The sequence below is a fragment of the Schistocerca gregaria genome, chromosome 5, assembly GCF_023897955.1.
Source record: "Schistocerca gregaria isolate iqSchGreg1 chromosome 5, iqSchGreg1.2, whole genome shotgun sequence".
Lineage (NCBI taxonomy): Eukaryota > Metazoa > Arthropoda > Insecta > Orthoptera > Acrididae > Schistocerca > Schistocerca gregaria.
In genome coordinates this window covers 398977968-398992823 of record NC_064924.1, presented here as the reverse complement: position 1 = coordinate 398992823, position 14856 = coordinate 398977968, and the positions used below count along the sequence as shown (strand labels likewise).

Genomic DNA, 14856 nt, shown 5'->3' with positions numbered 1-14856 from the left:
TACAGGCTAACCAGAAGAATTTTCACTTTCGGTATTGTCCGTTACGAGAACACTGTCTGTGTTTTTCGCCCATTAAACACAGGAAGATGGTAACGGTCGCTCTCACATTCTTTCAACCCATTTACTGTTTTGCAGACTGTGGCTGCTTCGAAATAAGCAATGTTCAATATATGACGAGTCTACTTACCACTTACCCCAGTCAACATGCCACAGTGGGATAGAACATTAAAAGTCTTTCAATTCTGGAGCAGCTTTCACACACAATAACACATGAGCAAACGATGACTGTGGAAGTATATTGTTTATTCATTCATATACCTAAGAGCCACCTGCCTAATATCGTGTAGGGTCCCCGCGAGCACGCAGAAGTACGCAACACGACCTAACATGGACTCGACTAATGTCTTAAGTAGTGCTGGAGGGAACTAAACACCATGAATCCTGCAAGGCTGACTATAAATCCGTAAGAGTACTATGGGGTGGAGATCTCTTCTGAATAGCTCGTTGCAAGGCATCCCAGATATGCTCAATAATCTTCATATATGGGGGGAGGCGGGGGGGTTGGTGGGCAGCGGAAGTGTTTAAACTCAGAAGAGTGATTCTTTAGCTAGTCTAGTAATTCTGGATGTGTGGGGTGTCGCATTGTCCTGCTGGAATTTCCGAACTCCGTCGGAATACAAAATGGGCATGAATGGATGTAGCTGATCACACAAGATGTTTATGTACGTGTCACCGGTCAGAGTCGTATCTAGAAGTATCAGGGGTCCCATATCACTCCAACTGCACACGTCCCACACCATTACAGAGCCTCCACCAGCTTGAACAGTCCCTTGATGACATGCAGTGTCCATGGATTCATGAAGTTGTCTCCTTTCCCTGGACGCGTCCATCCGCTCGATGGAATTTGAAACGAGACTCGTCCGTCCAAGCAATGTGTTTCCAGTTATCAACAGTCCAATCTCGCTCTTGAGAAGTCCAGGCGACGCATAAAGCTTTGTGTCGTACAGTCATCAATGGTACACGACTCGGCCTTCGACTCCGAAAGCCCATATCGATGATGTTTTGTTGAATGGTTCACATACTGACACTTGTTGATGGCCCAGCATTGAAATCTGAAGCAATTTGAGGAAAGGTTGCACTTCTGTGACGTTGAACAATTCACTTCAGCCGTCATTGGTCCCGTTCTTGCAGGATCTTTTTCCGGCCGCAGTGATGTCGGAGATTTGGTGTTTTACCGAATTCCTGATATTCATGGTACACTCGTGAAACGGTCGTGCTGGAAAATCCGCACTTCATCGCTACTTCGGCGTTTGCTAAATCCCATCGCTCGTGCGCCGGCTATAACACCAAGTTCAGACTCACATAAATTTTGATAAGCCGTCATTGCAGCAGCAGTAACCGATCTAACAACTGCACCAGACACTTGTCTTAAATAGGCGTTGCCGACCGCAGCGCTTTATTCTGCCTGTTTACGTATCTCTGTATTTTAATACGCATGCTTATACCATTCTCTTCGGCTCTTAAAAGTGTATATTACAAAGAATTATCAGATATCTTACCAGTTATTCCATTTTTTTCGGGAGCGAATGGCTGTCTACCGGTTCTGGATGTATTACTTTGACCTAAGGAAGATAGGTTTTAAAGACATAGCGTTTACCATACGCCAACGGTACTGATTTGTACTTGCGGGCGTCTAGCTGCCGCCATCCTTTACAAACTATGAGTGTACTTAAAACTTTAGAACATAGGGGCCATGTAGTGTCTGACACTGACAGTTTGCAGAGCGCACTGATTCACTTGTAAGAACTATTCCACAAAAGTGGATATACGAAACATAAAATTAAGAGAGATCTGCAAGCGCATACGCCAGACCAACCTGAAAAAGAGCAAGAAGAAAGAAATGTAAAGTCTACGGTGTTTCTGCCATATACGGGATATATCTCTTGAAAAAATACTAGAATAATGAAGAAGCGTAAAATGTATATGACCTTCCTTCTACCGGCCAAGACGGCAGCTCTTCTGGGATCTGTGAAGGATAATGTGCCTTAACGAAAGGCGAGTGGGGGAAATTCCTTGTGAGTTTCTTAAAGGTCCATAGAACAAACATTATGCACCGCAAAAGAACGTTGCAACAATAAAGCCGCCATCTAAAACCTAATAACTGAGAAGTGGCAGAGCATTACATTTCCACTGGCCATTTCACGGATTACCGTAAAGTTAAGATACTGGCCACAGCCTTCTGGGATTCAGTGGTCAAGGGTGTTGTGCAAATACAATTAGCACACAACCTGACCAACCGAGACGAGGGTGTCTAGCTCGACAAATAGCGGAAACCTCTCATTTCACGTCCATACTCTCAAAGGAAATATTCTAAGTCACCACGCCATCCATAATTATCAACAACACAATTCGTAAGAAATGTGGAGTCGTTGATTCTCCGCTTGCCTTATTTTATTCTGAAACGCATCTTATTTCGTCTAGGACTGACGCTGTTTACCTATAGTGTTATCTCTGACGCATGCAAGCTTACTCCACAGTGCGTAAAGTGATCTAAAAAGGTGCAAGCGACTCATCTTGGGAATGGCTGAAAGGTTGCCAGCCGAAATATCGGAACGTGAGTTAAAAATGTCTCGGATGCACGCCCGAAAAATGATGGAATATTCGATCACCAGGAAAATGTCAAAAAACACATCTTACTATTTATCTGTCAAGATGGCTCAAATGGCTCTGAGCACTATGGGACTTAACATCTATGGTCATCAGTCCTCTAAAACTTTGAACTACTTAAACCTAACTAACCTAAGGACAACACACAACACCCAGCCACCACGAGGCAGAGAAAATCCTTGACCCCACCGGGAATCGAACCCGGGAACCCGGGCGCGGGAAGCGAGAACGCTACCGCACGAGCACGAGGTTATCTGGCAAGAGCTGGGGTATCTTGAAAGTTATAATAAGCCAAGCAATGTACAAGACAGATACCGTACGCATACTGAACTGGCGGTCACGTTTTCATTGTACAAGATATTGTGTATCGTCGTGTGAAGCATTTGTAGTGTGCTGTTTGAAAAGATAAATTTAGACTAAGTGATTAGTCATCCCACGCCGCTTGTCCACTTGCCCGTGTCTCCTCTACGTGGAGAAATACTGATGTTGGATGTCTTAATGGGTGCTTCGTTTGCCTCTGGAAACTTGTCGTCAGTGAGACCAAATGTGACTGACTGCTGGCGATGACATGCTATTTGGCTTTCAACAAAGAAAGAAGGAAGGTGGAATGGCGTTTTAAGTCCCCCTCGACATCGAGGTCAGTAGAGACGGAGCACAAGATCGAAATGTTTCGGATATGGGACAGGAAATCGGCCGCGTCCTTACAAAGGAACTATCCCGGCGTGTGCCTAGAGTGATTTAGGAAAATCGCTGAAAACGCAAATCGGATGGCTTGAGGCGTATTTGAACCGTCGTCTTCCCGATTGCGAGTCTAGTGTTGTAACCACTTTTTTTTCGCTCTATCCATTATTTTTACTAGAAAACAAAAATGAAAGAAAAAAGGATTTTGGAAGGTTTGCTTTTTATTTTTTTATTTATTTTATACAAATGAATGGAGGAAAGCCTTTCCTCTTCGGTTACATAACCAGAATAACAGAAAGTCGTCTCGTTACGACATAAGGATGCTCCATACTATGGCCCGCGGCGAATTTTTCGATGACCGTCGTCTCGTTGCTGTGTTGTTTCCGCTGTTCGTTCAATCTCATAAAAAAAAAAGAAACTGGAAAGAGGTGCGATGTTTATCGTCTCATGTTATCGATAATCCAGCTGCGAGGCGGATTATGGAATGCGCTCCAAAGAAAATTAGAATCATATTGCCTGTATTTGGGGTTCTTGACGATAGCACAATGTCGTGTGTTGAGGTAATACCAAAAATCGGGTACTGATTTTTCGCCATTACCGAATAGGTAGTGAACAGCGTGACCGCTAATCCACGTCACAGAGCTCGTTTTTGCTCTTGGGAAATACATCTCGTCGGGGAAAAGAAGTGATCGGGAAGTTATCCTGTCGGGATTTTTGCGTGTGAGAAAAGCCAATATCTGACGCACCAAATACCAAACGTCTTTTGGCGAGCCGCATTCGAAACGATGTTCATCCTTGTCCACCAGTAGGCCACCTCGCTCCATGGAATCCAGTGAATGTGCTACATGTTGCAATTGCTGGAAAAAGGAGTTGCGTAACGTACCGGGGAAAAAATCGCCACTCCATCTTCATTAAGCTGCAGTGTGAGCCTCACGATTCGTGTCAGAGTGACTGCGGGAATAGTTATTTCCTGACAGAATAACATTTCACACGCCAATTAGCATTCAGTGATAGTATGAAGGACGATTGTTACATCGTTTCAATTTACGTCCCATGTCGAGAATAAATTTTACATATTTTCTCAGAAAATCGATTACATCTGGTAGTAAAAACTTTCCTAAGAATTTGCGTAAGCAAATGAGTGTACGATTCTTTACTGAAATGGGGGATAGTGAATTATGAGGAAACAATATAAAAGCTGAAAAAGTAATTTGGCTGCTCGTAAGATGCGGTCCAGAAGTGAGTCATTGAATTAAATTGTGATCTTATAAGCTCGAGTGATATTGAGCTACCGGGACATCGAATGGAATCACAATAGGGTAAAAATACTGTTGTATGATCGATGAGTAAATATCTTCATACTTAAAGTTATAACTACAGGTGTGTTGCTGCACGTTGTTAAGTGTTTCTGTTTTAGTTTGCAAATGACCGTGATTGTGTTTTACCCAGAGAAACGGGGAAAGCGCTTTTAGTGGGATCAAAGCATACAAGGGCAGAGAATAGTGCATTAAAATAGGATATCTGTAAGTCTTAGTTCGTATGATTTTAGATTACATGGAATAAAAATAATCGCCAGTCCCCAAGCACCCACTTTGTTTTGAACTGCTTATCAGCGAAAGTTTAGTGCACGTCTGCAGAACGTACTTAGAATACAGCAATGCACAGACCACTTCGAAATTCTAATTATTGTTCACTACAGCGATATAATTTAGAAGCTCGGAAATTTCAAGATAACATTAACTTTTATGGAAAATTTAGCTAGTTAGTGAACAAAAATCAATCATTGGGAAATATAGTTCGAATGAATCATTGGGGAATTTAGTTAGGCTGTCTTGGATTATATTACCTCTTGTTAATATTTAACTGCAAACTTTACTTAGTATTATTCAGAACCATGTAAGCCTTTATCATAAGCTTCGTCTGCCAAGACTTCTGTAGTAACTTTTCTCCGTAACAAAAAAGACTGCAGCGCCGTTTAGAATAACATAGTAATGCAAGACCAAAATTTATAGACGTGTTACTGATTACATTAAGACGTCACATCCGAAAAGAAAATATTAGGGAACTTGAAACAAATTAAATTATTGAATGATTATGAAATGGAATGACACTTTGAAAATAGTAGTGATGCAACCATTCATAAATTTGAAAGTCATACTTTTTTTCAGGCGACACTTTACAGCATATAATATATACTTGGTAAAATACTTGTCAGAAAGCTGTCTTGTAATACATATTTTTCTTATGATCACTGCCCATCCTCACGGTAACTGTACAACGACAAAACACAAGAAATCGCAATGTAGCATCAAAACAGAATACCAGGAATCACAAGGTCACATACACGTCTTCACATACCAAGTCTAATGTATAAAATGCAAAAATTCAAATGGCTCTGAGCACTATGGGACGTAACTGCTGTGGTCATCAGTCCACTAGAACTTACAACTACTTAAACATAACTAACCTAAGGACAACACACACATCCATGCCCGAAGCAGGATTCGAGCCAGCGACCGTAGCCGTCGCGCGGTTCCAGACTGTAGCGCCTAGATACAAAACGCATGTTTGGCCGGTTTCAGTCATAGACCATCTTGACGTATTAGGGTTAAAACAGTTGAAGCCATAACTTCACATCTGTCATTACTTAAATAATGGCCACGTTTTATGTGAAGAGGATGTCATGAATTCCATTGTACTGGAATGTGCTCTACACTCAAGGCGTGGCTGTTATTTAAGCAATGACGGATGTGATGAGGCTTAAACTGTTCTAACACTATTCCGTGAAAATGGTGTATCACTGAAACAGGCAGATATTTGGGTTTTAAGTAAAAAGAAGCTGATCAAACATGACTTTCATACAGTACTTGACGGCTGATGATAGTCACTTTCCACAAATGTTTTACGAAGATTAACTTAAACATAGTCAAAATGCGTATAATAAAGATCACAAGTTTCCAGTTCTAAAGCAATGTGGAGCGACTTATGGCAAGCGATACAGTGGCTGTCGAGTAGACAGGTACGATCTAAGAAGTCAACAAATTAACAGATCAAATATCGTACAGACAGAGACTATAGGTTGTGAATAGTAGCATAGAGCCGTTTCTATGTCATATTATGTTGTACGTTATTGTAAAAGTACACCAGTGAAACGGCCATGTTCAACGGAGGGAGTTTTTTCCCTGGTCGTGACCGAAATGACATGTACAAAGCGCAAATATTCTTTACATATACATCTCATACAAACACAATACAAACCCAAACAGAGGGTTTTTTATATACTTTTGTTGGTTTACACTTCTTTTACTTCAATACATCATCACACTTTTTATCATCATGTATTATTATACAATGATTTCTTTTAATGAGTTGACATGGAATCTTGACCTCATTTATTGTACTTTTCGCGCATGTGGATAGTAATACATTTTCAGATATGCGGTGTAAATAGATTACTTGACTTCAGTTTGTGCCCTACCACTATGTTTGGGTTTGTGCACAGTTTTTTGTATTGTGTATGACATATATAAACTCCTGGAAATTGAAATAAGAACACCGTGAATTCATTGTCCCAGGAAGGGGAAACTTTATTGACATTCCTGGGGTCAGATACATCACATGATCACACTGACAGAACCACAGGCACATAGACACAGGCAACAGAGCATGCACAATGTCGGCACTAGTACAGTGTATATCCACCTCTCGCAGCAATGCAGGCTGCTATTCTCCCATGGAGACGATCGTAGAGATGCTGGATGTAGTCCTGTGGAACGGCTTGCCATGCCATTTCCACCTGGCGCCTCAGTTGGACCAGCGTTCGTGCTGGACGTGCAGACCGCGTGAGACGACGCTTCATCCAGTCCCAAACATGCTCAATGCGGGACAGATCCGGAGATCTTGCTGGCCAGGGTAGTTGACTTACACCTTCTAGAGCACGTTGGGTGGCACGGGATACATGCGGACGTGCATTGTCCTGTTGGAACAGCAAGTTCCCTTGCCGGTCTAGGAATGGTAGAACGATGGGTTCGATGACGGTTTGGATGTACCGTGCACTATTCAGTGTCCCCTCGACGATCACCAGAGGTGTACGGCCAGTGTAGGAGATCGCTCCCCACACCATGATGCCGGGTGTTGGCCCTGTGTGCCTCGGTCGTATGCAGTCCTGATTGTGGCGCTCACCTGCACGGCGCCAAACACGCATACGACCATCATTGGCACCAAGGCAGAAGCGACTCTCATCGCTGAAGAAGACACGTCTCCATTCGTCCCTCCATTCACGCCTGTCGCGACACCACTGGAGGCGGGTTGCACGATGTTGGGACGTGAGCGGAAGACGGCCTAACGGTGTGCGGGACCGTAGCCCAGCTTCATGGAGACGGTTGCGAATGGTCCTCGCCGATACCCCAGGAGCAACAGTGTCCCTAATTTGCTGGGAAGCGGCGGTGCGGTCCCCTACGGCACTGCGTAGGATCTTACGGTCTTGGCGTGCATCCGTGCGTCGCTGCGGTCCGGTACCAGGTCGACGGGCACGTGCACCTTCCGCCGACGACTGGCGACAACATCGATGTACTGTGGAGACCTCACGCCCCACGTGTTGAGCAATTCGGCGCTACGTCCACCCGGCCTCCCGCATGCCCACTATACGCCCTCGCTCAAAGTCCGTCAACTGTACATACGGTTCACGTCCACGCTGTCGCGGCATGCTACCAGTGTTAAAGACTGCGATGGAGCTCCGTATGCCACGGCAAACTGGCTGACACTGACGGCGGCGGTGCACAAATGCTGCGCAGCTAGCGCCATTCGACGGCCAACACCGCGGTTCCTGGTGTGTCCGCTGTGCCGTGCGTGCGATCATTGCTTGTACAGCCCTCTCGCAGTGTCCGGAGCAAGTATGGTGGGTCTGACACACCGGTGTCAATGTGTTCTTTTTTCCATTTCCAGGAGTGTATGTAAATAATATGTGCGTTTTGGTGTTTTCGGTCACTACGAGTGCAAAAAAACTCTCAGCTGAGCGTTGCCATTTAACTGTTGTACTTTTATACTAATTTACGACATAGTATTAGGTAGAAATGCTTCTACGTTACTATTCACATATGCAGTCTTTGTCTGTATGCTCTTTTGTCTATTAATTTGTTGACTTCAGATCGCCTGGCATAAATCGCGATATATTGCTTTAGTACTGGGAACCTACTGTCGCTGTTTCAAAAAGTTGATTATGTTCAGGTTGTATGCGAAGACATGTGTGACATACAATGTTTTGTCCTTGTACAATTACATGGAGTATGTTCAGTGACCGGAACCCGTCGTAATGAATACTGCAGGGCACCATTATGTCATGCAGTTTCCCAAATAAATTTTATGTGACTTTTAATACGTTAGTGATTCCATTGCTATGCGTTCACGTCCTCTCGGTCAGACAGCTCATTAGAATCTTCCTTAGCCCGCATCTCGTGGTCGTGCGGTAGCGTTCTCGCTTCCCACGCCCGGGTTCCCGGGTTCGATTTCCGGCGGAGTCAGGGATTTTCTCTGCCTCGTGATGGCTGGGTGTTGTGTGATGTCCTTAAGTTAGTTAGGTTTAAATAGTTCTAAGTTCTAGGGGACTGATGACCTAAGATGTTGAGTCCCATAGTGCTCAGAGCCATTTGAAACAAACTTCCTTACTAGTGCTCTTTTAGCTCCCTCTCCACGCCCTGCGATCTCGTCTATCCTAGAGGCAACATGTAGCTATACTCTGAGACAAAAGAAAGAAAAAACGACGCGCCAGGAAGCAATTATCTGAACGGGACTAAAATCCGTAAATGAGATGTAAACGCACACACAAACAAATGAATACAATTTCAGAAAAAATCGGATGATTTATTCAAGAGAAAGATCTGCACAAGCTAAGCAGGTAAATAACGCATTGGTCCACCTTTGGCCGTAATGGAAGCACTTATTCAAATGGTTCAAATGGCTCTGAGCACTATGGGACTTAACATCAGATGTCATCAGTCCCCTAGAACTTAGAATTACTTAATCCTAACTAACCTAAGGACATCATACACATCCATGCTCGAGGCAGGATTGGAACCTGCGACCGTAGCGCCTAGAACCGCTCGGCCACACAGTCCGGCAGCACTTATTCGCCTTGGCATTGTCGGATGTCTTCGTATTGCAAATTGGGCCACATTCTGTCCAACTGAAATATTGGATTTTTTTATTTATTTGATGCTACCATTTACAAATGACCTGTCACCTTGTTACTAAGACACGTTGTATTTTCACAGTATGAAATTTTACGTGTACAGAATGTAGAATTTATTTGGTATTTCTTATTTGAATAAGGGGTTAAATACTAAATACTAAATACTAAATACTACTAAATACTAAATACTAATAGAATTAAAATAATTAAGAAACAGAAATCTTAAAATTAAGGATTTATGAATAGAAGATAGAAATTTAGGAAGATGGAAAGAGTTTAGATCGTCAAAATCCCGAGTTCGTTGGAGGTCCCGGCCCATAATGTTCCACACGCTCTCAGTTGGGGAGAGATCCGGCTGCTTTGCTGGCCAAGGGAGTGTTTGGCAAGCACGAAGATATGTAGCAGAATCTCATGCCGTGTGTGTGCGGATGTCGACTTTCTTAAATATAAGCCAATGATGGCTTGGTATGAACGACAACGAGACGGGGCGTGGAATACCGTCGACGTAAGGCTGTGCTGTAAGATGGTGCCGCGGATGACAACCAAACGAGTGCTGCTATGGAATGGCTCAGCAGCCCATCACTCCTTGCTGTCGGATCATATGGTGGGTTACACTGCTGTCCGTGGCGTCTCCAGATACATCTCTGACCCCGAATCTCATTGACTGGAGTAGAACTGTCTGTCTTCATTGATGAGCCCGCTTCGAATTGAGTCCTGGAGCGTCGACGATAATCTGCGCCCCATGTTATTGCCCTTCATGGCAAACCATCCCGGCCTTACATTTCAGCAAAAGAATTCCAGCCCGCACACGGCGAGTGTTTCTACTGCCTGCCTACGCGCTTGCCAAACCCTACGCTGGCAAGCAAGGGCGCCGTATCTCCCCAACTGAAAACTTTTGGAGCATTATGGACAGCGCCTTCCAACTAGTTCTGGATTATGACGATCTAACGCTCCAGTCGTATAGAATCTGGCACGATATCCCTCAGGGGGACAGCCAACAACTCTATCAATAACTACGAAGCCGAATAATTGCTTGCATAAGGGCCAGAGGTGGACCAATGCGTTATTGAGTTGCTCAATTTGTGAAGCTCTTTCCCTTGAATAAATCATCCAATTGTTCTGAACTGTAATAATTTGTTTATTCGTACATGAAGATTACATCTACCGATTTCCACCCCATCTGCATAATTTATTCGTGGTGCGTCGTTTCTCTTTAGTCTTAGAGTGTATTTCTGTCAAATCTTAGATGAGCTTTTAATTTTTACGTTACGTAGTTACTGCTTTATCTATTCCCTAAGGAGTAGGAAAAGGATATTTACTGTATATGATAGAATATACAGTCTCCATTGCTCTTTATTTTACAATTACTATTGCCAACTTTGGCCCATATAAAAAGGTATTCGTCGGAATTCAGCTTCTTCTTTCTTCTTGTAAACAAAGTAAATGGCTTATCTGGAACAAGCGTACCGTAGGGAACTTGAGCAAGTAATCCTGTAGTCTCTGCTATACTCCAAGTGTTCCAAGCCAATATGTTAGCATCAAGGAAAGCTACAAGGCCTCCATAATCGGCATGATTGCCCCAAGCAACAGCCGACGATAGCCATGTACTGCCTCCAAAAGCAGCTTGAATATCACAGGTGAACTCCATTCGTAGTCCACGAAAAATATTAGGACCACCCATAAGGTGCTACTTATTAAATTGACCAGTCAAATCAATATCTATTGCTCTTAGTGTCTTATACACTGGAGCACTGCGCCGCCAGCGACGATGAAAAGCTCGTCGCAAAGGCATTGCTCAGGCACGTTGACACAAAGTAAACGTAGCAAGCCAACAACCAGTGAAACCCAGAGCTTAGCTTACGCACTCCGCAACGTTCGCAGAGCGAATGACGCTACGTGCTGAGGCCTTGAAGCTTTCCCTGATGCTAACATATTGTCTTGGAAGACTTGGAGTATAGCAGAGACTACAGGATTACTTGCTAAAATTCCCTACGGTACGCTTGTTCCAGATAAGCCATTTACTTTGTCTACAAGAGGAAAGGGGCCTACAAAAGAGGCAATTTACTCTCCACAAACTTAAAAAAAGTCACTCAAGTTTAAACATGATTGGACCTCCAGCGTCACACACTAAGAGGCAACCATTACCATGAATGAACAGAAAAGCATGCAGATGTCTGTTCTAACAGCAAGCAACCGCTAACCGACTTTTTACTACGAATGAATACGAATATTGTACAACCACTGTGACGAGATAGATTATATTTCCAGTCAAATCTCGTAAAGCAAGTTTCTTTCTTTACTTACTTGAAAAAAGGCGTGAAGGTACGCTGATCTCTGGAAAAGAAAGTAGTAGTTGGTTATACATACATGAATTGTGTTCCTGCGAGTCGAAATTGATTATATTCATTTCAACAGCAAACCTGAAATCCTAGATTCATTTCTCTGTGCATGTTTTTTTTCAGAATTGCAGGCTGCAGTCTGGACACTATGAAATAATACTTTTTTTTCTTTATTTTATTTCAATTCCCCATCGGAGCGGGCTGGCAGCAGCATATGCGCTGCTCTTCAGCCGAAAGGCATAGAACAAACAATAGAAGACAGTGAAAAAATACAAAGGAGAGAATTTGGTGAACATAGATATAAAAAAGGGAAAACTTCATGGAAGGCAATAGACAAAAAAAGGGGCGACTGTAAAATGGAGATAAAAAACTGTTTAAGAATAGCACACACAAAAAGCCACACACTGCGACAATTAAGAGGACACAAGGCAAAGTATGACTGGAGCATAAAAAGTATCGACGGATGGCATAGCACATAACAACCACTGACAGCGAACCTCAAGGCAGTACACAATTAAAATCACACTTCTAGACGCACAGGAGAAACAGCACTAAACACAATACTGACGTGGCACACTGACGATGAACAAAACCGAGGATCTGCCAGGCGCAAGGAGATGAGGGAGACCGGAAGAAGGGAGGGAGGGAAGGAGGGGAAGAGAGGGGGAGATGGGCGGGGAGCGTGCTGAAGAGGGCCAGGTAGGGAGGGATGTGGGAAGAAAAGAGGCAGGTATGCGGTGCAGGGTCTCAGGGGGAGGAGGAAAATCCGCTCTGGGAGAAGGAGGGGAGAGGAAAAAGGAGGCCCTGGGGAGGGGGGGGGGACAAGGCCAGGTTATAGTTGGAAGGAAGGGTAGATGTCACAGCAAAGTTCGTCATCCGGGAGTGGGAGGCGCTGGAAATTGCCCTGATGAAGGAGATGGAAGGTGTGGAGGTGGAGAGAGGGAGGGATACAGCGATAGAGGCGCGGCAACGGGCGGGGGGTAGAGAGGAAGGAGGAAACCAGAGGGTGGGAGGGATCAAGCCTGCGGACAATGTAAAGGATGCGGAGATGTTGGAGGAACAGGAGGAGTTGGGGGAAGGGGATCAGTTCATACAGGAGCTGTGTGGGGGAAGAAAGGCGGATACGGAAAGCAAGGCAGAGTGCATGGAGTTCAAGGATTTGGAGGGCCTTGTAAAAGTGGGTTGGGACGGAGATCCAGGCAATGCTGGCATAACAGAGGATAGAACAGATGAGGGGTTTGTAGGTGTGGAGGATGGTAGAAGGATGCAATCCGTATGTCCGGCCAGACAGGAGTTTCAGAAGGCGGAGGTGGGAATGGGCTTTCTGCTGGATGGTCTGGAGATGAGGGGTCCAGGTGAGGTGTCGGTCGAGGGTGAGGCCAAGGTATCTTGGGGTGGGGGTGAGCTGGATGGGACGACCATAAAGGGTGAGGTAGAAATCATGGAGGCGAAAGGAGCGAGTGGTGCGGCCTATGATGATTGCCTGGGTTTTGGAGGGGTTGAGACGGAGGAACCACTGGTTACACCAAGTGGTGAACTGGTTAAGATGGGTTTGGAGAGTACATTGGGACCATTGAAGGGTGGGATAAAGAGCCAGGAAGGCGGTGTCATCAGCATACTGGAGAAGGTGGACTGGTTGGGGTGGTTTGGGCATATCAGCTGTATACAAGAGATGAAGGAGAGGGGAGAGGACAGAACCCTGGGGGACGCCAGCCATGGGGTAAAAGATATGGGAGTTAATGTTGTGGAGGGTGACATAGGAAGGATGGTGCGAGAGGAAGGAAGCGACCAGACAGACAAAATTGATAGGCAGGGCGTAGGTTTGGAGTTTAAAGAGGAGACCGGGATGCCATACACGGTTATAGGCAATTTGGAGGTCAAGGGAAACAAAAATGGCGGAGCAACCAGAGTTGAGCTGGAGGGACAGAAGGTGAACGAGGTTTAGGAGTTGGTCTTCAGCAGAGAAGGAGTGTCGGAAGCCACACTTGGTAAGGGGGAGGAGGTGGTGTTGAGTAAGGTGCTGATGGATACAGTGGGAGAGGATGGGTTCAAAGATCTTACTGAAGACGGAGATGAGGCAGATGGGACGATAGGAAGAGGCGGCAGAAGCGGGTTTGTTGGGTCTGAGGAATAAAATAATATTTTTCAATAACATACACTATATTGCAGTGCAGAATGAATTACAAAGCACTTTTTTTCAATGTCCTACTCCATTCACAACTACAGAAATTCTACATCATTGTTATACCTCGAAATCAAAGAAAATTATACATTTTTGTATGGCCACCGACGCCGAATAATTAAACTGTCGCTCATTCTCTTCTCTATTTGTCTCTCTCTTTCTATCTCACTCAAGTTTTTTTCCGACCACAACTAGATGGCACTCCCATCGTTTCTTTCACAATATGTGAAAGAGACGTGGAAACACTGGAAAGTTTCAGATTTCGGGACCAGATTTTAAGTTGTAAGACGTTTCCAAGTGTAGATGTGAGCTCTTACCACAATGTATTGCTATGAAGCGTAAATTAAACTGAAGAAATTTCAAAAAGCTAGGGTTTAAGGAGATGGGACCTGGATAAACTGAAAGGCCAGAGGTTGTTAAGAGCTTCAGAGAGGGCATTTGGCAATGATTGACTAGAACAGGTGAAATGAATGGAGTAGAAGACTAGCAGGTAGTTTTGAGGGATGAAATAGTTCAGCAGCAGTTTTTTAGCAGAATGAAAACAAAAACAAATTATTACCTAGCACTCCCCTAATTCCTGTCTAACTTACAAAATAAAATATTTTAATTTAGACTATAATTTTTCTCGCACTGAGAAGATATCTCCATCTCCTACGGAAATATACACGCAGATTACGACTGAGATTCGATAATTATCACCAGAGTAAATAAAGCTGACACGTAAAAGAGGTACTTTACACAGTGAATTCACGACCGTGGTTTGGTTTCTCCAGATCATCTGATCTTCACCCAGTCGAGCA

The 14856-nt window shown here is 44.2% G+C and overlaps 1 protein-coding gene across 1 annotated transcript in view; it reads left to right on the top strand.

Annotated features, from left to right (window-relative positions):
- The window catches only part of LOC126272606 (integrin alpha-PS4-like), a 493607-nt gene that overhangs the window by 50384 nt on the left and 428367 nt on the right, over positions 1-14856 (top strand). The window lies entirely within an intron of this gene.